This window comes from Octopus sinensis, linkage group LG25 (assembly GCF_006345805.1).
Source record: "Octopus sinensis linkage group LG25, ASM634580v1, whole genome shotgun sequence".
Taxonomy (NCBI): Eukaryota; Metazoa; Mollusca; class Cephalopoda; order Octopoda; family Octopodidae; genus Octopus; species Octopus sinensis.
Genome location: NC_043021.1, coordinates 23686710 through 23709340, shown reverse-complemented (window position 1 = coordinate 23709340; position 22631 = coordinate 23686710).

The window sequence follows — 22631 nt, the reverse complement described above, 5'->3', positions numbered from 1 at the left end:
TGCTATTAGCTGTAACATACCAAAATCAAGTGTGTGCTTCAAAAGTACACCCCCACCATCGATGTGGCAGTTCGCTGCAGGTTGTCAGCGACCCCAGTGGTCTTCGATCGCCTCCTTGGCAAATATCTATCTATCTAGTCTATCTATCTATCTATCTATCTATCATCTATCTATCTATCTATCTATCTATTATCTACTCTTTATCTATCTCTCTCTCTCTCGCTCTCTCTCTCTCTCTCTCTCTCTATATTATATATATATATTATATATATATTATACATACATATATACATATATATATATGTATATAACAAAGAGAAATATCCTCTATTAAGTAATTTAATTGAGAGTGAAAGATATTATCTATATTAAATCATACAGAAAAAATTGAAATATATTGTAATAAATACCATTCTAAAAATCACTAAATGAAACTGACTACGCGTGTTTTGTGACCATATATTTATAGCGATAATAATAAAATTGATAATATTAAAATTCGATTTAAAAATATAGCAACTCATTCAGGTCCAAAATAATAAAATAGCTGTATATCTTAACATATAATAATTAACAATTAAATATAGAAATATATGTTCTAACAATAAATATCAAATAAAATGTAACAATAATAATGAAAAATCAAATCATAACTTATTTCATTGAAGAATACCAGTTAACTGAAATTTAAAACGTTAAAGTTAAGAACCTAGCGTGCTAAGAATTTATCACGTGAAAAGATGACGTAAATAATAACTATAGATTAAATAAATGGAAATGTGTATTTTAGCGGTGAAAATAACAAAATAAACTAGATTTAATATACAATTACTGGGAAAAATCTAAATATTCTCAATAACTTAAAACGAAAATATATTTTAATATAAATGCACCTTAAGCCCGTTACCTGACAGAATTGTCAGCACGCCAGACATAATGCCTAGCAGTAATTTCACAGCTCTTTAACGTTCTCAGTTCAAATTCCACCGGGGTCAACTTAGCCTTTAATATTTTTGAAAGTCGATAAAATAAGTACCAGTGGGGACGCTGGGGCTGGATGTATCGACTGGCCCCCACCTATCAAAATAGCTGCTTTCGAATCAAAATTTGAAACTTGTATAAATGTCTGGCTTACGCCCTTTTTCGACACGGATACGTCTTCCATAAGGTAGAGGACCGGCAGAATTGATAAAGCATCGAGTTGAATGATTCACAAAATTCGTTTCAGTTCCCTCCACTTTCAGGTCAAATCCTGCCAAGCTCAACCATTCACTTTTTATTATAATGGGGGTCGATAAATAACATGCAAATTCAGTCATGAAGTGCATTTTTCTCTCCCTCCGCTTATTCTAGAGACGACAAAATGGCTTAAACTGATGTTTAGAACTGAAAAGGGTTTATCCTCTCCAAATTTAAATTACTTCTTCTTGGACCAACATTTTGGATAGGCTGACATGAGCTACGCAAACAATAATCCACATAGAAGTGGTTCTGTTCCTGTTTTGGTAAGTTTGTTTTTAATTACAGTGCACTTTAGAAATAAATAAGAAATATTTCGACACACGCTGTAAATATAGCCAAAGGCAATGCAAAATAAGTAATTGTAAGTTTCGTGTTTGTATTAATATATATGAATTTTTCAGTTACTATTCGTTGGTTTACGTATATATGTATACTAGCATTAAAGACCCGTCGTTGCCGGGCCGTAGTGCTAGTGCATGTTTATATGTGTATATATATGTGTACATATTACATGTTCATCTATATATATACATCTACACATAAAATGTAAAATACAAAGTTATATCTTGATATCGCTAGTGATAACAATACTCAAAATATATAACAGACTGGAATTGTTAGCCCGTCTCTTGTAATTTCGATCAATTGTATCTTGTCCTCCCTTTTGTATAGAAGTGTGGCTACAATCCAGCCTACCTCTACTTCTGAGGAGGGGGGGCATTTTATATTTTTTTCCCGGGACGTCCTACGTCCCAGATATAAAGGTAAGAATAAAAAATATTTCCACTTTGCAAGTTCGAGTCGAGTACTCCCTTGCATGCTCCGTTGACTCGAAACTTGCTTCTATTGTGGCGAATTTACCGCCTCTGTTTAGATATCTTTCATTGTCGCACCAAGACACTTTTCGAAGGTGCTTTCCTCCATGTATTCAAATTTTATTTTTTCTCTACATTGTATACTTTAAAGACAATAGTCTTTTCTTTAATTTAATTTTTTATTATCCATCTGACTATTCCATTTCTGCACGCTAATTATTTTTAATTTTTCCCATTCATGTGAAACCACTTATTCAAGTTCAAATCATTGTGGCAATTTTTATACCAATTGCTATTTTTACTTTTGGTATGTTACGATTATATTAACTTTAGTTTTTTTCCTTATTACTTACTACTACATATAATTCAATTGTTATTATATTTTTAATTTAAAGTGAAAGCATCTGAAATAAAATAGAGAAATATTTTGTTTCACTTTTAAAAACACGTAATACTGAATCTGGAGAAGATATGATAATTGCTGTGGCTCGCGCTAGGCAAAAAGTTAAACTTTTTTGCCGATGACACTCCCCGGACCCTAAGTAAGGCATGTGTGAAATTCGAATGAAATTGATTGTGTAGTTCTCAAGTTTTAGGGAACCACACAGACCAGACAGAAGACAGACACACATTCTCAGTTTTATATATATAAAGATATATAATGTATATATATATATAAAATAATATAACATATATATATATATATATAATATATATATATATATATGTATGTATATAAAGATTCCTGAAAACCATGCATGGTACAGGAAATACAGTGTAAATTTTTCTTTTTCATCCCCTATAATAAATAATAGTAGGAGTTTTAATAATAGGTATTGGATAATAATGCTATTAACAAATTAAAAATTATGCCATTAATAGAGAGGACCAGAATATAATTAATTGTACATGCAGAGATAAACAAAATTGTAAATTTATAAATAATGTAATTTCGATGATGTAATATGTAAACGTGTAGTAGAGTTTGATTGATGATATAGTAATAGGATTATTAATAATTGAAATGCAATTTAACAAGTGGGATCAACTTCTAATAAAATTATATTTTAAGGTGGCTCAACACATGCATTCATTAGAATAAAAACATGATTAATTCTATTGGCTTAGCGAATATATGGGAATTGAAATCTAAAGGAATTAGGTATATGTAAATTGGGAGATAATTTGTAACAAACTACATCTTATCGAATAGGTATAAGTTTGTTTATTATTAGCAATGAATTTATGGAGATATACTATCTCATAATAAAAATTGATAATTCCCAAGAGGGAGAAATATTAAATATAGACATAGGTTAAATCACTGAAATAATAAGTTTAGCTAATTGGTGTATATCTATAAACCCATGATTTATGTTCTATTTAATGCAGTTTATAATTCGTAATGAGTATAAATCAGCCGTAGATTATGTAGTGCATGAACATAACTAGAATAAGATTAAACCAAGGTGTTTATAAATGAATAAATAATTGATGAATATATATTAATTTATCGAAATTTAGTTTTTTTATGTATTTTACGTATCATATTTTAGTTTTATATTATTGAGTTTAGAATTTTTCCCGGTAAGGTATATTAAATCTAGTTTATGTTATTTTCACCGCTCCAAAATACACATTTCCATTTATTTAATCTATAGTTATTATTTACGTCATCTTTTCACCTGATGAATTCTTAGCAACGCTAGGTTCTAACTTTAACGTTTAAAATTTCAGTCTGGTATTCTTCAATGAAATAAGTTATGATTTATTTTCATTAATATTGTTACATTTATTCGATTATTTATTGTTACGACACATATATTTCTATATTTATTTGTTAATTATTATAGGTTAAGATACATACATTTATTTTATTATTTTAGACCTGAAGAGTTGCTATATTTTTAAATCGAATTAATTTTAATATTATCGATTTTATTATTATCGCTATAAATATATGGCCACGACTCGCGCGTAGTCAGTTTAATGTCTATTTCATTTAGTGATTTTTAGAATGATATTTATTATAATATATTTCAATTTTTTCTATATGATTTAATATAGATAATATCTTTCATTCTCAATTAAATTGCTTAATAGAGGTTATTTCTCAAAATTATATACATATATATATATATGTATGTATGTATGTATATATGTATGTATGTATGTATGTATGTATGTATGTATGTATGTATGTATGTATGTATGTATATATATGTATATATATATATATGTATGTATATATAGATATTCTGCTCATAACACTTCTCCTGCATCTGTCTTGCTGTGAAAATCATATCCATTGTCCCTCTACCAGATCGGAAGCCACATTGAGATTCAGATAGGACATCATTTACGAGACACCCATTCAGACGGCCAAGAAGAATATTTGCCAAAACCTTGCCAGCAGCTGATAGTAGAGCAATACCTCTGTAGTTACCACACATTGTTCTGGCTCCTTTTACTTTATATAGAATAAGAATAATTGCAACCTTCCAGTCCTCAGACTGCACTAAGAAGTTCATGCAGAATATGAATCTTGTCCAGATACTCATTGATTTAACTAAGGCCTTTGAGACTCTAAATAGGGCATTTCTATGGAAAATACTTGGCAAACTTGGATGTCCGGATCACATTGTATCTATAATTAAATCATTTCATGATGGGATGGAGGCTTGGGTCAATGTTGGTGGTGCCATGGCGGGACCCAGTCCTGTAGAGAATGGTGTCAAGCAGGGCGACACCCTTGCCCCAACTCTCTTTTCTTTGTACTTTGCTGCTACTTTTACTCATACTTTTGCTAAGGTTAGCTCTCTGGGAATATATGTCAGATATCGATCTTCTGGCCGCCTCTTTAATCTTCGCCGATTTGCTGCCAATTCAAAGGTTTCCCAGTCTATTATTCGTGACCTCCTTTATGCAGATGACTGTGACTTAGTCACTCATACAGTGGATGACATGCAAATACTCATGAATTGCATTTCTGCTTCTTGCAGGGCATTTGGACTCAGCATTAGCCTGGACAAGACTGTTGTAATGTTCCAGCCTGCACCAGGAAATCCATATATAGAACCAGCTATCTTGGTTTAAGGAACAATTCTGAAGGTAGTAGACAAGTTTGTCTTCCTGGGCATCACACTCAGCCGTTCTTGCTTCTGATGAGGAAATATCTTTCAGGTTGCAGAGAGCAACTAATTCCTTCCGGTCTCTTCAGTCACGTGTCTGGTCCAAACATGGCATCGCAAGGAGAACAAAACTTGCTGTGTACCGTGCTTGTGTACTGACATCGCTTCTCATGTGAGACATGGACTCTGTACAAACGTCAGGTAAGGGTCCTTGAAAGTTTTCATCAGAGATGTCTCAGACCCATTCTCAATGTTGGCTGGACCTCAAAAATTCCAGACACACAGATCCTGAGGATAGCTATCTTGAGTATTGAGGCGATGGTACACAAGCACCGATTGCGTTGGACTAGACACCTTATTAGAATGGAGGATAGAAGGATTCCTAAACAGATGCTCTATGGAGAACTTATGAAAGGAAGGAGACTCCGGCAGAAACCAAAGCTGCGATTTAAGGACTGTGTCAAGTTCTCATTAAAGGCTTGTGATATGCAGGACACTGACTGGGAGAACAATGCCTGTCATCGCCAAAGATGAAGGAAGCAGGTTAAGGAGGGGATCGACACTTTTGAGAGAGCACGTATCCAGCATGAAGAACTTAAGCGAGCTGCGCTAAAGCGCACGGCTCGTATAGTGAATGGGGAAAGCTTGGTCTGCAATGTTTGCAGTCGTGTATGCTTCGCAAGAGCAGGGCTCATTAGCCACCAACGGAGCCGCAAATGCAAAATATAAGTTAGTCCTAGAGCGCACAATGTTCCTGAAGGTCGGCAATGGTCTTCCTAGGTCACGAGTGGACGGCCATCATATATAGATATATGCATGCCAAGGAGGAGATCAAGGACGACTAGGGTCGCTGACAACCTGCAGCGAACTGCCACATCGATGGTAGGGGTGTACTTTACAAGTCCACACACTTGATTTTGTTCTGTTACAGCTAATAGCATCACAAAACACCCAATTTGCTGTCTAATATTGAAACAGACGCTGTTCTGGATTTGGTGATAAGGTGATTTGGTGATTAGTTATACTTGTCCATGTTCTAATGAAAGATTTCTTCACCAAAGAAGACACAGTTTATAAGTTTAATGATCGCTATAGTTATACTTTTATATATGTTTTATATATCACAGCATCGCGGTATCGACCAGATTATCGGATGTTATTGTACACCGCTGGTCACAATGCGCTTCACACGGCTCTAGCTTTTGAAAGATACTGTCTCACTGGTTTGACAGGCAAGCCAACATTCCCCTCGGACGGAACGCCAGTCCATATCAGGGTTATTCATTTAGAATTCAGTGGAACAACATGAAACGGAGTGTTTTACTTAAGAACACAACGTACGCTGGGAATGGAAACCACAATCTCGCAATTGTGAGTGCAATACTCTCACTACTAGAGCACAACCTTCACACTATATAGCTGCGTGGTAAGAAGCTTCTTTCCCAACCACATGGTTGTGCGTTCATTCCCCGGCGTGGTACTTTGGGCAAATGTCTTCTATAGTCTCGAATCCATCAAGAGAAATGGAAAAGACAGTGCTAAGAGTGATGAATTAGAGGTAGCAGAGAAAGGTATTATGTGAAGACACAGTGACGGGACATGAATGAATGATGGAGGTAACCCAATATTTCGTGCTATTTTTTGATAGGCTCTGCTTTGAGATGCACATTCCAAAAAAAAAAAAAAATTATGATTTTCTATAAATACACAGTACTTAAAATGTGCTATTATTAAGTTTAATGCTTTGAAAATCCAATAAGCCAAAATCTTGTGAGGGGATTTAGTAGATGAAAACTGAAGGAATTTCGATGTTGAGTTTCGGGGTGTGTGATGGTGTTTGTTGTTTGCCTCCCACTCCCACTTTTGAATCCGATGTAGTTGTGACTAAGCGCCGTAACTTAGCGGTTCGGCGAAACTTAGTGGTTCGGCAAAATGGACCGTTGGAAGAAATACGAAATAGTACTGGAATCGATTCGTTCGACTAAAGTTCTTCAGTTTTCGGGGTCGATAAATAAGTACCAGTTACGCACTACAGTCGATGTGATCGACTTAATCCGTTTGTCTGTCCTTGTTTGTCCCTTCTGTGTTTCCCCAATGTGGGTTGTAACAAAGAAGTATTTCGTCTGTCACTACGTTCTGAGTTCAAATCCCGCCGAGGTCGACTTTGCCTTTCATCTATTCCGTGTCGATAAATTAAGTACCAGTTGTGTACTGTGGTCGATGTGATCGCCTGTGACCCTCACCACCCCAGACCTTGTGCCTATGGTAGAATATTGCTGGTTGTTCGTTTTCATACTTGTAGTACTCTTTTACTCTTTTTACTCATTACTTGTTTCAGTCATTGACTGTGGCCATCCTGGAACACCACCTTTAGTCGAGCAAATCCACCCTAGGACTTATTCTTTGTAAGCCTAGTACTTATTCTATAGGTCTCTTTTACCGAACCGCTAAGTTACGGGGACGCAAACACACCACCATCGGTTGTCAGGTGATGTTTGGGGGACAAACACAATACACATAAACACACACACACATACATATACACATATATATACGGCTTCTTTCAGTTTCCGTCTACCAAATCCACTCACAAGGTTTTGGTCGGTCCGAGGCTATAGTAGAAGACACTTGCCCAAGGTGCCACGCAGTGGGACTGAACCCGGAACCATGTGGTTCGTAAGCAAGCTACGTTATTTCATAAAAATTGTCATCATAGACAGTACAAAGATTGGGTAGCTTTGCGGGCTGGACAAATTCATTAAGGAATGAAAATGAAATAAAATGAATAAATGAGAGACGAGACCCAACACCCGCCGATTGGATTTTTCCTGGAAACATATTTTCTTTTTTTAAAAATCAATATGAGATTTCAAACCTCTTACAAGGAGGCACTAAAACCTCTTACTTAACCTTTTTTTTTAATGAAAAACACACAATTGAAGTTATAAACCTCTACAAATAATACAATAAATGAGGTTTCAAACCCTCTCATGAAGCTTTTTCACCTCCTACTCATCGATATATTCATCATCATCTTCAACGCCGCTTAAGTTCTTGTATCCCGCCATTTCATGAAGGACATCTGGGTCGTGTAATGTCCACCCGGCCATATACGAAACTCCTCCCCATATCCTTTAAGCCTTTCCCACAAGGGAAACCTTATGACCTCCACAGCTATCTGCGGAGGCCATTCGGGACCCTGTGTGAAGGGCATATCTACTGTCTCTTTATGTTCTTCGACTACTTTTTCCACATCCACGTCCTTGTAGAAAAAGATAATTAATACATTATCTTTAAGGGTGACGGTCGTTTCTTCCACCGTGGGTGGCACAACTTCGGGACATGCAGACGGCACATCATCTCCCTCCTGCAATGACCCGTTCTTCTTCTTTCTTTTTTTCTTTTCTCCCTGACTTCGGGAGAATTGAGCTCTTCCGCTTTGTCCGGAGTCTCTACTCAACCTCCAGAAGCCTTAGGGTCATTTGGCGGGCAACTATTGTTGCCCGCTTTTTTGCTTTTTAATCTTTTTTGGGTTGATGAGGCTGAAGCGAACAACTTTCGGTGGCAAGATAGTCACCAAACTATATTTCTCACAATGAGAAAAATATTTTCACTTCATGTGAACACTTGAAATACAGTTTTCCAATAATGGTAAATGTTGTTGTTGTAGAAACAAAGTATTTGAAAAATACGCCCACCAGAAAATGAGAGAAAAATCTTCATTTGCTATGGAGCATATTGCTGAACCACAAGTAAACCTGCATCCTCAATTCAGTGAGGAATCCCTGTTTGTAAAATATATAAGCACAGACAACGACCCTCCCCGGGTCCAAGAGAAGGGCCTTACCTTGCAGCAGCTTCTTTTGGCAGGCTAAACACATCTTCTTCAGTGCACAACACAATGGCGCATGCGTACACTGATAACAAAGACTCATGGGAAACATTTCGAAATAAATATGGACGAATTCACAAATGAACAAATATTTGTTAAATTTGAGAAAATCTATTTAAAGACAAAACATTTCGTGATGGTTACGGTTGAAACGTCAGTTAACACTGTTTCGAGGTTGCCCTGGGGTTAAACAAGTAAACACAAACAATAATAACAGTAAAAATAGCAATGATCTAGCAGAAGTGGCATCAAACTTTATTTCTCATAATCATTAATTGGTTAATTTTTATTCTACAGATAGTTAAGATACTTTCCATATGTGCATGTTCCTCCTGGCTTGGATATACCAATATACATGCATGCATACATATATATATGTAACTGTATGTAGGTTATGTATATATATATATAATATATATATATATATATATATATATATATATAGAGAGAGAGAGAGAGAGAGAGAGAGAGAGATCGCCATGTTGATTCACTAGCTTCTGCACGCATTTTTTTTCTCTCCTTGTGTTTCTCTCCGTGTCTGTTTTCTGTGTATCTTTCTGTTGAAGAGCGTAGGCTCAAAACGTAAAAGACTTGATTTATTTATATTCCTGAGCGCCATACTAATACAATTGTTTGTTTGTATTCCACCTGCCGTCGTCTTTTGTTTATTTTCATAAAGCTTCCCGTTATATAAATATATATATATATATATATATATATATATATATATGTGTGTGTGTGTGTGTGTGTGAAGACTATACATATATTACACTCATACGTATATATATATATATATATATATATATATATATATATATATATATACATATATGTATGTATGTATGTATGTATGTATGTATGTATATTTGTACGTATGTATGTATGAATAATATAGGAGATATAACTATATGGAGGCTAGTATTGTTTGTACATACATGTACACGATTACAAGTATATACTGCACTAATGAAACAGTCCCCATTTATTACTATTATTATTATTATTATTATTATTATTGCTATTATTATTATTATTATTATTGTTATTATTATTATTATTATTATTATTATTATTATAATTATTATTATTATTATTATTATTATTATTATTATTGGTAGCTATACTAAGTAACCAAGTCCAAAGTCCGACTAGTCAGTAAATCTTGAATTCTTCCCAGTAACTAGGTACGTTAATGTAATTTCTCCCACAGGGTTGCCAAATCATCGCCAGCGTCGAAGTGGGCTTTGACCCATGGTATTAATTTCTGAGCAGATGGCGTACTGCATTTTGACGATATCTTGGCAAAATTTTTCCACATTCTGCAATATATAAAATATATTGGTGTCTTAATCAAACACACTCAGTCAATAACACTCAGACAAACACACTCAAATAGGCAGACATCAGACAAACTGATAGATAGACAGACACAAACACACACACACACACACACACACACAGACACACACACACACACACACACACACAGACACACACACACACACACACACACACACACACACCACACACCACTCAGAGTAACAGAGTTTTCTTTTATTGTCTAATGCTAACTCAGCTTGAATCTGGAGGCAAATTCAACTCTGCAAGAGGTGGGAAAATACCAATTTCAGAAGCAAGAAAAGGCGAAAGCGACTGTAGGGAACCTGCTTTCTATATTGCAACAAATCTTACACTAAGAGAATCAAGTGGATTTGACTGGTGGACTCGTTTTTTTATCAGAAGAAAGAAGCCACATTTCAGGACTGATTTGATGAGACACTTGTCAGGGGATTACACGTGGCCAAACTCCGGCAGAGCGTACAGATTAAGAAGCGAGACACTTGCGACCCTCAGATACTCGCTGAATACGAAAGGGATTCACTACATTGACATGGTTTTAGCCACCAACAGAAGAGCGAGCAATATCTCTAAGCAGCTTCTACAATTTCTGTGTGGAGCACCTTAATAATAATCACATGGAATTTCTAACCTACACTCAACACCGCACACTGTTTATTCATCACACCAGGAACAATCATTTTGTTTTATCAACCAATTTTTTAGGAGATGTTTATACTTATGACAGTTTGAATTTACCAGTTTCGCAGGAACTAATGGCACAAAATCAACGTTGTATTCACCACAAACAAACATTACTCCTACAATTCAACAAGTTCATATAATTAATCCCCAAGTTGGCGCATATGATTGTGGCCCTTTTACCCTGGCGTATGCATTTGAACTGGTCACTGGAAACGCACTGGAAAGATTTTTCCTTGAAAACAATAAATTTGTTCCTTTCCCGAAAGTAAAGGTTTTTCAAATGTCTACAAAATCTACAGAAGACACTGTCTATCACCCACCCAGAAATTGGTTACCCCTAGAAAGGTGACTAAAAATTATAACTTCTCACGTGAACATTCACAACAAATTTTATCACCCAATAGGTTCCGTGTTTTAAGTGAAGATTTCGAGCAAAGCCCAAAATGTAGTCAGGAATCTAATGAGAAAAAGACTCTGAAAACCACCTGCCCGAGAAAAAACCATCACACTAGAGAATAAGTCGGTCATAAATTTATCTAAACTAAAACTTTCGCCCGATGATGTCTCAGTGTTAGAGCTTGGACTGAGTTTTTGCCCAAGCACTAAGAATTTCGACAAGAATAAACTAGCTCAAGGGCTATTTCAGTTTGTCCGGCGTCACAAGCTAAAAGAATATTTTTTTTAAAAAGCTGGTAACGATAGTCAGAAAACCCTATGTTTACTAAAAATAAAAATGATGATTATCGAATCTGGCATAATTGGATTGAAAAGAATCTCAATTGGTATCCAGATAAGGTTCGGGATGGACGTTCACAGGCATTACTAGAATTCCGTGAATCTTGTCAGGCAAGCATTAGAGAAAGCCTTAAGTCAAGTGAAAAGGGTCCTGGAATAACCTCACAAATTTCCAACGTTATGCACTCCGACGTCCAGCTAATAACGATTCTATTGTTATTAACATGGCGGATAAGGGAAGCGCTATCGTAATTATGGACAAAAGTGAGTATATTTCGGCTTTTTAAGGAGTTTTAAGTGACAAAACTTCATATGAAGAAATTCAAAAGATAGTGCTCATGGGAACTGCTCATATCCTACGCAAAATACTTTCTATGTAATGTAAAGGTTTGAAACAAACATAATTTTCGTTTTTTTTTGGACATTCACTAGTACAACACCCCCCCCCCCCAAAAAAAATCAAATATATGGCACACTAGGCATAACAACAACACGAACTTCCAACCTGTTGTCTCTTGAAGTCTCTGGGTGAGACTTGGAGCCAACTTGTACAAATATAAAACAACAATCAAACATAGAATAATAATAATAATAATAATAATAATAATAACAATAATAATAATAATGATAATAATAATAATAATAACAACAACAACAATAATAATAATAATAATAACAATAATAATAACAACAACAACAACAACAACAACAACAACAACAACAATAATAATAAATAATAATAATAATAATAATAATAATAATAATAATAATAACACCGGGACGGAGAACACCGGGGACGGAGAGAACACCGGGGACGGAGAGAACACCGGGGACGGAGAGAACACCGGGGACGTTTTTCAGATGTAAGAAGGAAAATTCAGAGCTCCGAAATCTATCCACAAACATCGAAAACAAGGACATCCTATGGAGCCAAAGTTTTACTAACAAAGAATTGGACTGTATCCGAGTAAGTAATACTAATTGAAATTTATTACTATTTTCGAAACGAAATGATGTATTTTGACTCGATATCATCTCCGCCTCTAACGCAACACATGTAAACATGCGTGGAACATCACGATCATCTCCGACCCCCAACACCATGTACAAAGGAACTACGAAGAAATTAAATACCACCGATACTATTCAACCCAAGAATAACAATCGAGCGGTACGTACATTAAACTTACAACAAAAAATGTACTACACGTGCGAAATAATGTGACAACAGAAATAAACGGACCGGTACCCTACGAAAATGACGACCGTCAAAATAATGGGCCGGACGTTGTACCTCACGTCCCGCAAATAAAACCCAAAAGACGTAAATGGACACGTGAGGAATACATTTCTATCTTACACGCATACTTCACAGCAGTACTCTACCCAAAAAATGAAAATACAACGACACATACATATAAAATATGGAAGGAAAATAATAGAGATATAGACTTGGATACAGCAATGAACCCTAATAAATTAGCTAACGTACGAAGATACATTCTCAACACAAAAAATATCAGAAATAGAAATAGAACACCTAAAAGAAAACATACACCAGGAAAATGTAGATAGAAGCCACACAACAATGCCCAATAATATAAACACTGAAACTGTAAAACACGAAGACAAACGCAACATTCCCAACAAACACGATGTAAACAACGAAGGGGAGCCTAATGATTATGATAATATAAAAAATAAAATAATCAAAGAACTGAAAACCACAGAGCCCAAAATGGACCACCGACCATACCTCCCAAGAATAAAAATAAACGCAATAACAACACGAATTATAAACAACATAAACCTAGCCGTCACTGAACTGATAGCCACTGAATAAAAAAAAAGTGATATCACTGAGCTAAATAACCTAATATACGCAGCAGCCACTGCAGCCACAAAAGAAGCTGGATACTCACCCAAACCCGCCCAAACAGGAGTACCACCACCCAAACAAACCCTGTGGATAAATAACATCCAAAGCAAAATAAAAAAAATTAGAAAAGACCTGTCGATTCTTAATGAAATCAGCAAACAATCAACGCTACTGAGCAACAAAAAGAGAACAAAAATACTCCGCAAATATAACATCACAGAGAAAGATTTGCCTGAAATAAAAGAAAAGCTGAAGCAAGATATCCTTGCCAAAGCACAAAGGATCCGCCGGTACAAGAAACGTCAACGCTTCTTTGAAGAAAACAAAAAGTTCAACTCTAACCCCAAAAAGTTCTACCAAGAACTGGGAAAAAATAAAATAGAAGTCACTGCAGCACCAACGGCAGAAGAATTGGAAGAATTCTGGAGAGAAATATGGTCGGCGAACGAACAACCAAAAAAAAGGAGTATCAGAATAACAAACTCGGCATCTGAACAACTTTGGACCCCCATAACAACTGAAGAGGTCACCCAGGCACTGCAAAGACTAAGCAACTGGAAGGCACCTGGGCATGACAAGATCCCCAACTTCTGGTTGAAATATCTAACAGGAATGCACAAAAAGCTGGCTGAAAACTTTAACAAAGTACTAGCAGAGCCAGAGACAATGCCTGAATGGCTCACGAAGGGGAAAACCATCTTAATTCCCAAATCAAATGAAACAGAAAAACCAGAAAAACTACAGACCAATAACCTGCCTCCCTACTATGTTCAAGGCATTTACTGCAGTGATATCACAAAGGCTGAACAAGCACCTGGACGAAAACAAACTGTTCCCAAAGAGCAGAAAGGATGCCGCAAAGGCTCATATGGCTGTAAAGATCAACTAATGATTAATAAAGCCATAACTGAAGACAGCCACAGAAAGAAGAAAGGCCTCAGTATGGCCTGGATTGACTACAAAAAGGCGTTTGATAGCATCCCCCACACATGGATCTCGAAACACTAGCCATTAACAAAGTAGCACCAACAATCATAAAATTCATAGAGCACTCTATGAATAAATGGCAAACAGTCCTACACCTCCAAACAAAAGAGGGACTCATGAAAACCAAAGACATCCCCATTAGAAGAGGAATATTCCAGGGAGACACGCTCTCTCCACTCCTTTTCTGCTTGGCACTGTCACCTCTATCTGATATGCTAAATAGAACTGGATGCGGATATAAATGTTACGGCAAAACGATCAGCCACCTTTTATATATGGATGACCTAAATCTATACGCTGCAAATGACAAACAGCTGGAAACACTATTAAAGACAGTTCATAGATTTACCAAAGAAATAGATATGAAATTTGGATTAGAAAAATGCGCCAAAGTAACCCTGAAAAGAGGAAAACTAGTTTAGAGTAACAACATCACACTAGATAAAATCAATGAAATAAAAGAATTAGACCAAAGCCAAACTTACAAATACTTAGGAATCCATGAACTAGATAAGACACAACACACACAAATGAAAGAGAAAATAAAAAAAGAATATTATAGACGAGTTAGATCAATACTAAACACAGAGCTCAATGCTAAAAACAAGATAATAGGTATCAACACTTTAGCTGTCCCAGTTATAAGTTACAGCTACAATATCCTTAACTGGACACGAAATGAACTGACCAAAATAGATAGGAAAACAAGAAAAATAATGATAGGATCTAGGATGCATCACCCAAAATCTGACATAGAAAGACTATATATACAACGTATAGAAGGTGGTAGAGGCCTTATACAGCTGGAAAACTACTATAAAATAACCACCATAGGACTGCAAAAATATCTACTTCAGAAGGAAGGAAAACTGATCCAGATAGCGGCAAAACACGAGCAAAACAAAAAACTGTTCTCAGTATTTAAGGAAGCTGACAAATACAAACAAGAAATCATACCACCTAATAAACATGAAGAAGAAGAAGAAGATGAAGAAACAACAAAAGCTATAAACAAATGAAATCCAAACTAAAAATAGAACAGCAACGAACCATGATAAAACGATGGCAAGAAAAGCCCCTTCATGGTAAATACTGGACTAAACTAAACGCAAAAGAAATAGACAAAGAAAAATCCCAGCAATGGTTGAGAAGCTCAGGACTCAAAGCAGAGATAGAGGGATTTTTAATTGCAGCACAAGTCCAAAGCCTCCCCACCAGAAATTACCAAAAACATGTAATGAAAAGAAATATTACAAGTAACTGCAGAATATGTGGAGATGGACAAGAAACAATAAATCATATTATCTCTAGCTGCCCAGTCTTGGCTAAGAAGGAATATATTCACAGACATGACAGAGTTGGAACCTACATACATTGGAAGCTATGCCAACATTATGGAATAACAACAGAAAAAAGATGGTATAGGCACACACCAGAAAGGTCACAGAAAACGAGAAAGCAACCATACTCTGGGATATGCCGATACACACAGATAGAGAAATTAAGGCCAACAGACCAGATATAGTTGTCAGAGATCATGAAGAAAAAAATGCTTTCTAATTGATGTATCAATACCGGCTGATGACAACGTGTCTCTAAAAGAAATGGAGAAACTTTCAAAATACAAAGACCTGGAAATAGAGGTAACTAGAATGTGGAATCTGAAAACAGAAACAATTCCTATCATAGTAGGTGCATTAGGCATGATAAAAAAATATTCAGACAAATACATAACAAAAACACCAGGACTTACAAACACATATAACATACAGAAAATTGCACTACTAGGCACTGCACACATCCTACGCAGAACACTTTCCATACAATAACCATCAGAGCATCACAACAAATCACAGCACATACCCAAGGCACACAGAGCTGTGCTCGGTAGTGAAGTGAAAGCACGCTATAAAAATAAAACTACTGAATAATAATAATAATAATAATAATAATAATAATAATAATAATAATAATAATAATAATAATAAATGCCCTGATGCAGCACCAGGCAGTGGCTCTCATGGCTTCTGATCTTAACTGATTGGAAGTGTCATCATGTACATTGTTTTGTCTTGGTATAAAAGATGGGCTACAGCAAATATTCTGCTCAATACCACAGATTTGCTTGTCAGTTGTTTGACCTTAACCAGTTGAGCATGTCCCTTAGTGGTGACAATACGTGCATCTCTGATCATGAGCAGAAGTAGTTGGGGAGCATCATAGCCATGTGTTGAGAGGGATTCTTTGGAGTTTGAATAATTCACCTCTGGAAACATGGGTGTTTCGTTCAACATCCTAAAGCAACCCTTATTCAGGGACCTTTTGAGCAGGATGGGCTACTCGACCTGAAGAAAATTCTAACTGGGCCCCACCTGCAAGGTCATGTGCTGTTTATCTTGATATGAGATCACCATGTCGCGCACATATGGTTGTGATGCATGTGCCTGGTGTACCCTTATCAGACGGGTAGTCATGATGGGTTTGCTGGGCTTCGTATATTTTACCCCAGTGTCACTTTGATGGCATGCACTGCTCTCTCACTCAATAATAATAATAATAATAATAATAATAATAATAATAATAATAATAACAATAATAATAATAATAATAATAATAATATTAATAATAATAAGAAGAAGAATAAGAATGGTAACATCAAAAAACACCTTAGGAATTAGAACCCATATTCGAAATTTTACCCAGACACCTGATGAAGGCTGGAGGGTATATCAGCCGAAACGTTGTGTTAACAACAAACAAGATGATGACAAATATCCTCAAATGTAAATAATGTGTCTACCATATCTGATGAAGAATGTCACAGGTACCTTGGGGTATATGAAAACATATCTAACGATGGTTGTATAACAGGGAACGCGTAACTAAAACATTTAACAGACGGACAAGAAAATATGAATCTCAGAACCATCTGCATACGTTAAATTAATGAACCACAATGTATTTCCAATACCAATATAGTATGCATTCCAGCATTTCGGCCACTTGGTTGAATGTTTTATAAGATCGGAACCCTTGATCTGAAAGCCTGAAAGATCTTGACTAGTACAAAAAGTGCCTACATCAACAATGCCGTAGACTGCCTCTACCTAAAAGGAAAACAAGATTAATGTTGACCTAAATAAGACAGGATTGTCGTTCAAAGCAGCAGCAAAAAAACAAAACAAAAACACTTTAATAAAGCTCAATATCCATAGAAATATGGAGAAAATATTCCTTTAGCTATAGGCACTAGGACTGAAAAAGGAGCTGGGAAAATATTGCAGAGAAAAATACTTCCTCCACTACAAATATCATGCTTTAAGTGGTTACATAGTTTTATCTTGGTTGATTGGTTATTTGCTTGCTTGGTAGATATAGACTTATCATGCCGTTGTTATCGTAATATTCAAAGGTGGTGCTTTGAGAGGTTAGCAGGGAATTTTACATGTAACAGCAAAGAATATCCCTCAATGGTTCGTCACACCACGATGGAATGGGTAGTAAATGCATGTTATTCAGCTACACACAGACATCTTCAATATTTTACTTGTTTCATTCATTTAAGCTGCGGCCATATTGTGGCACCGCCTTGAAGAATTTTAGTCGAGCGTATCGATACCAGTCCTCATTGTTTAAGCCTATCTATTTTGCCGAACCGCTAATTCATGGGGACGTATACACACCAACACCGGTAGTCGTGCGTTGTGGTTGGGAAAACACAGTTAGGGGAAACACACACACACACAGATACACATACACTCGCACACACACACACATACACACACACATACAAACGACGGGCTTCGTTCAGTTTCGGCCTATCAAATCCACTCAAGGATTTGGTCGGCTCGAGGTTGTAGAAGAAGACACTTGCCCAAGGTGCCATGCAGTAGGACTGAACCCGGAACCATGTGATTTGGAAGCAAGCTTCTTCCTACACAGCCACACATATGTTATATCCTGATATCCAGAACGACACCCGTCCATCTGAATGTTCGAGCAAAATTGAACTGAGTCTCCGCCAACAATTACATGTCCCTCCACAACACCAAGATGTCCCTCACTCGATCAATGCAACCATCATCACGACTACCACCACCACCACCACCACCACCTCCTCTATTACTATCACCACCGCCAACAACAACAAAAATAACAAATACTTACATTTTATAGTAATGTGCTTTGGACGACTTTGGACGACTGAATATTCTCCACAGTTCATTGCGGTGCTTCCAGCCAACATTACAGAAATCATTAGCTGTGTAACATTGTTTTTGTGTGTCCATGACCAAATCGTCGACTTGAGTACAATCGAGTGTCGGACGTTGGTAGATGCGTGTCATCGATTCCAAGTAACATTTTATGATACTATTAATCCAGATCTTCCCCTGTGAACGTTAGACAGTGGTTAGTGAAAACAGAAATTGACACTTTTAGAGATTATTTATGTATTTATTTATTTGGGGAAAGATAATACTAATTCTATCTACAAGACCAGCAATTATGAGAGGGATGGAGGCCAAGTAGATAACAGAGATCCCAGTACGCGGTCTCTCTAATCTGGCGGAATTAGGAAGTAAGGAATAGAATATCAAGATAAGAATGGCGTAGAAAAAGAAAGAGTAAAAAGAACCCTTTGGTCATGAATGACCATGGGACTGCAGTTAGAAAGTTGCCCTCCGAAGCACAGTTCTGGGCAGGGTTGTTTATGGAAGATCAGTAGTCAGCTCTGGATACCAGCCTCCCATCTGCAAGCAACCGATGTTATGCGAAGGAAAAGCCGATACAGCTTGGCACCACAAGAACACAACACACGCCTCGGTCCGGGAGTCGAACTCACTACCTCATGCTTGTGAACCCGACCCTCTAACCACTGTGCTATGCGCCTTCACATACGATAATGTATACATGTTAAAAAATAGTGAAGGGATGAAAGGAAAAATAGAGAGAGACACTCGGTCAGTGACGGCCGTGTCCTGAATGGTTAGGGTTGCCATCTATTTGTTAAATTAAAGATTAATTGGTTGTCAACATACTTAATGTATGGAATATTAGAAAACTGAAGTAGAATTACGTATTTATTGAGTAAAACAAAAATAATAATAGTCGTTTCTATTACAGGCGCAAAGCCTGAAATATTGGGGGAGAAAACTAGTCGATTACATCGACCCCAATGATCAGCTGGAATTTATTTTATCCACTCTGAAAGGATGAAAGGCAAAGTCGACCTCGGCGGAATTTGAGCTCAGCATTTTGCCCGGCGTATTAACGATTTGGCCAGCTCATCGCCTTAACAAACTACTACTACTACTACTACTACTACTACTACTACTACTACTACTACTACTACTACTACTACTACTAATAATAATAATAATAATAATAAAAATAATAATAATAATAATAAGGGTTTATCATAGCAACTCAAGATCAATGCCTACTTACAATAAACTACCAGGCCAACATATTAAAGATCGGCTGTAGCCCAACATGTCGTGTATGTCAACAACAAAATGAAACCATTGATCATGTCTCCAAGTGCAGTCTTCTCGCGCCTACAGAGTTTCTCAACAGGTACGATAGAACTGCACAATATATTCACTGGGTAATTTGCAGAAGCCTGGACTTGCCCCATGATAAAAACTGGTGGGAACACAAACCACCTCCAGTGCTTGAAAATGACCACATCTCACTCCTCTCGAACTTCACCATTCAAACTGACAGAAATATAGACGCGAATAGACCAGACATCATATTGAAAGACTTCAGACAAAAACATACTTCCTCATTGATATGACTGTCCCAATCGATATAAACGTATCTGTCAAGACCTACCAAAAACTGAGCAAATCTTGAAAAAGAAATCAGCAAAATGTGGAACCTGAAAACTAAAACAATACCTGTTGTCATAGGTGCCCTCAGAATGATAGCAAAAGGAGCTGATTGCTACCTAACTCAGATACCAGGAAACCCCAAAATGGCAGAAATTCAATCTCAAGTTTTAAAACAAACATAATTTTCGTATGGTCTTTTAGGCATTTTGTAGTACAACACTAAGTACAAAACCAAATATATGGCACTCTAGGCATAACACCAACATGAACTTCCAACTTGTTGTCTCTTGAGGTCTCTGGGTGAGACTTGGAGCCAGCTTGTGTAAATGTAAAGCAAAAGTCAAACATAGAATAATAATAATAATCATTTCTACTATAAACACAAGGCGTTAAATTTGTGGGGAGAGGGTATGTCGATCAGATCGACCTCAAGACTTGACTGGTACTTAATTTATCGACTCCGAAGGGATGGATGGCTAAGTCAACCTCGGCGGAATTTGAACTCAGAACGTAAAGACGGGGGAAATACTGCTTATTATTTTGCCCGGGTGTGCTAACCACTTTATTATTATCAATATTATTATTATTATTATTATTATTATTATTATTATTATTATTACTATTACTATGAAGAAGAAGTAGAAGAAGAAGAAGAAGAAGGAGAAGAAGAAAAAGAAGAAGAATAAGAAGAATAAGAAGAAGAAGAAGAAGAGAAGAAGAAGAAGAAGAAGAAGAAGAAGAAGAAGAAGAAGAAGAAAGAAGAAGAAGAAGAAGAAGAAGAAGAAGAGCGTTTGCCCATATAGTAAGTCTGTGTAGTGTGCTGGCACAGAAAGAATAGAAGAAAAGACATGGCAACCTAGAGAGAGTAATAGACTGGGAGCTGTGTAGAAAGCTAGGAATTGAACATACTGATAAATGGTATGAACATGAACGAGGTAAAGTATTAGAAATTAAGAAATACGAGATGTCGCGGGACTTTAACATTCAGACTGACAGAGTAGAAGAAGCTAGAAGGCCTGATTTGGTGGTGGTGGTAGTCATAGTTGTAGAAGTAGTAGTAGTAGTAGTATCTATCTATCTATCTATCTATCTATCTATCTATCTATCTATCTATCTATCTATCTATCTATCTATCTATCCATCCATCCATCCGTCCATCCATCCATCCATTCATCCATCATCCATCCATCTATCTATCTATCTATCTATCTATCTATCTATCTATCTATCTATCTATCTATCTATCTATCTATCTATCTATCTATCCTGACCCGCCTGTTCAGGACGACTTTCGGGCCAGGACCCATGGACAACTTCCAGAGATCCCTGGCCTGGCAGTGCTACCGAGAAGCGCTACCCGTTCGGGATAAGCTCTACAGACACGGCTTGAGAAACACGGGGCCGACCTGCCCGAGATGCGGTCAGAGCGACGAAACAGTTCTGCACGCACTCGTGCAGTGTCCAAGAATTTCCGACCTGTGGGCTTGTGTCGAACAACTGCTGTCACCTGTGGGACGAGTCGGTTTATCAGCCGAGTCTATCGTTAATATTGTCACGCCTCCCTCCTTCAAACGGGAAGGAAGAGCTATTTTCATCATCCTTGTGGCTATGGCGAAAGAATGTATCTGGTGGACGCGTCTGAAAGGATTGGAGACAAACACTTTCCTCTCTGGTCAATCTCTCATCAACTTCTTCAAGTACCACTTGAAAAGGAAAGTGAGAGTAGAGAGGCAAGTTTTGTCTAGCGAATGTTTTAAAAAAAGATGGGTGAATGTAGCAAGAATGGCACGTATGAATGACGAAGCCACCTTGAGCATGATCCTATGAACCCAGAAACTGAAAACAGAGAGTTGCTTATTTGCAAAAAAAAAAAAAATGAAATATAACATGTGACTCCATTGACCGAGGTTACCGTGGTCTTTTCCGTAGGCTTTTCTTTCCACGGGTAAACCTCACCTGTCCTCCCCTTTACACTTCATATTGACATTTCTGTGATAACGATCCCTATTGATCAATTTTTTTTTTCCTCTCCCCTTTTTTTTAACCCCCTTTTTTTTGTCCTCTTTCTCT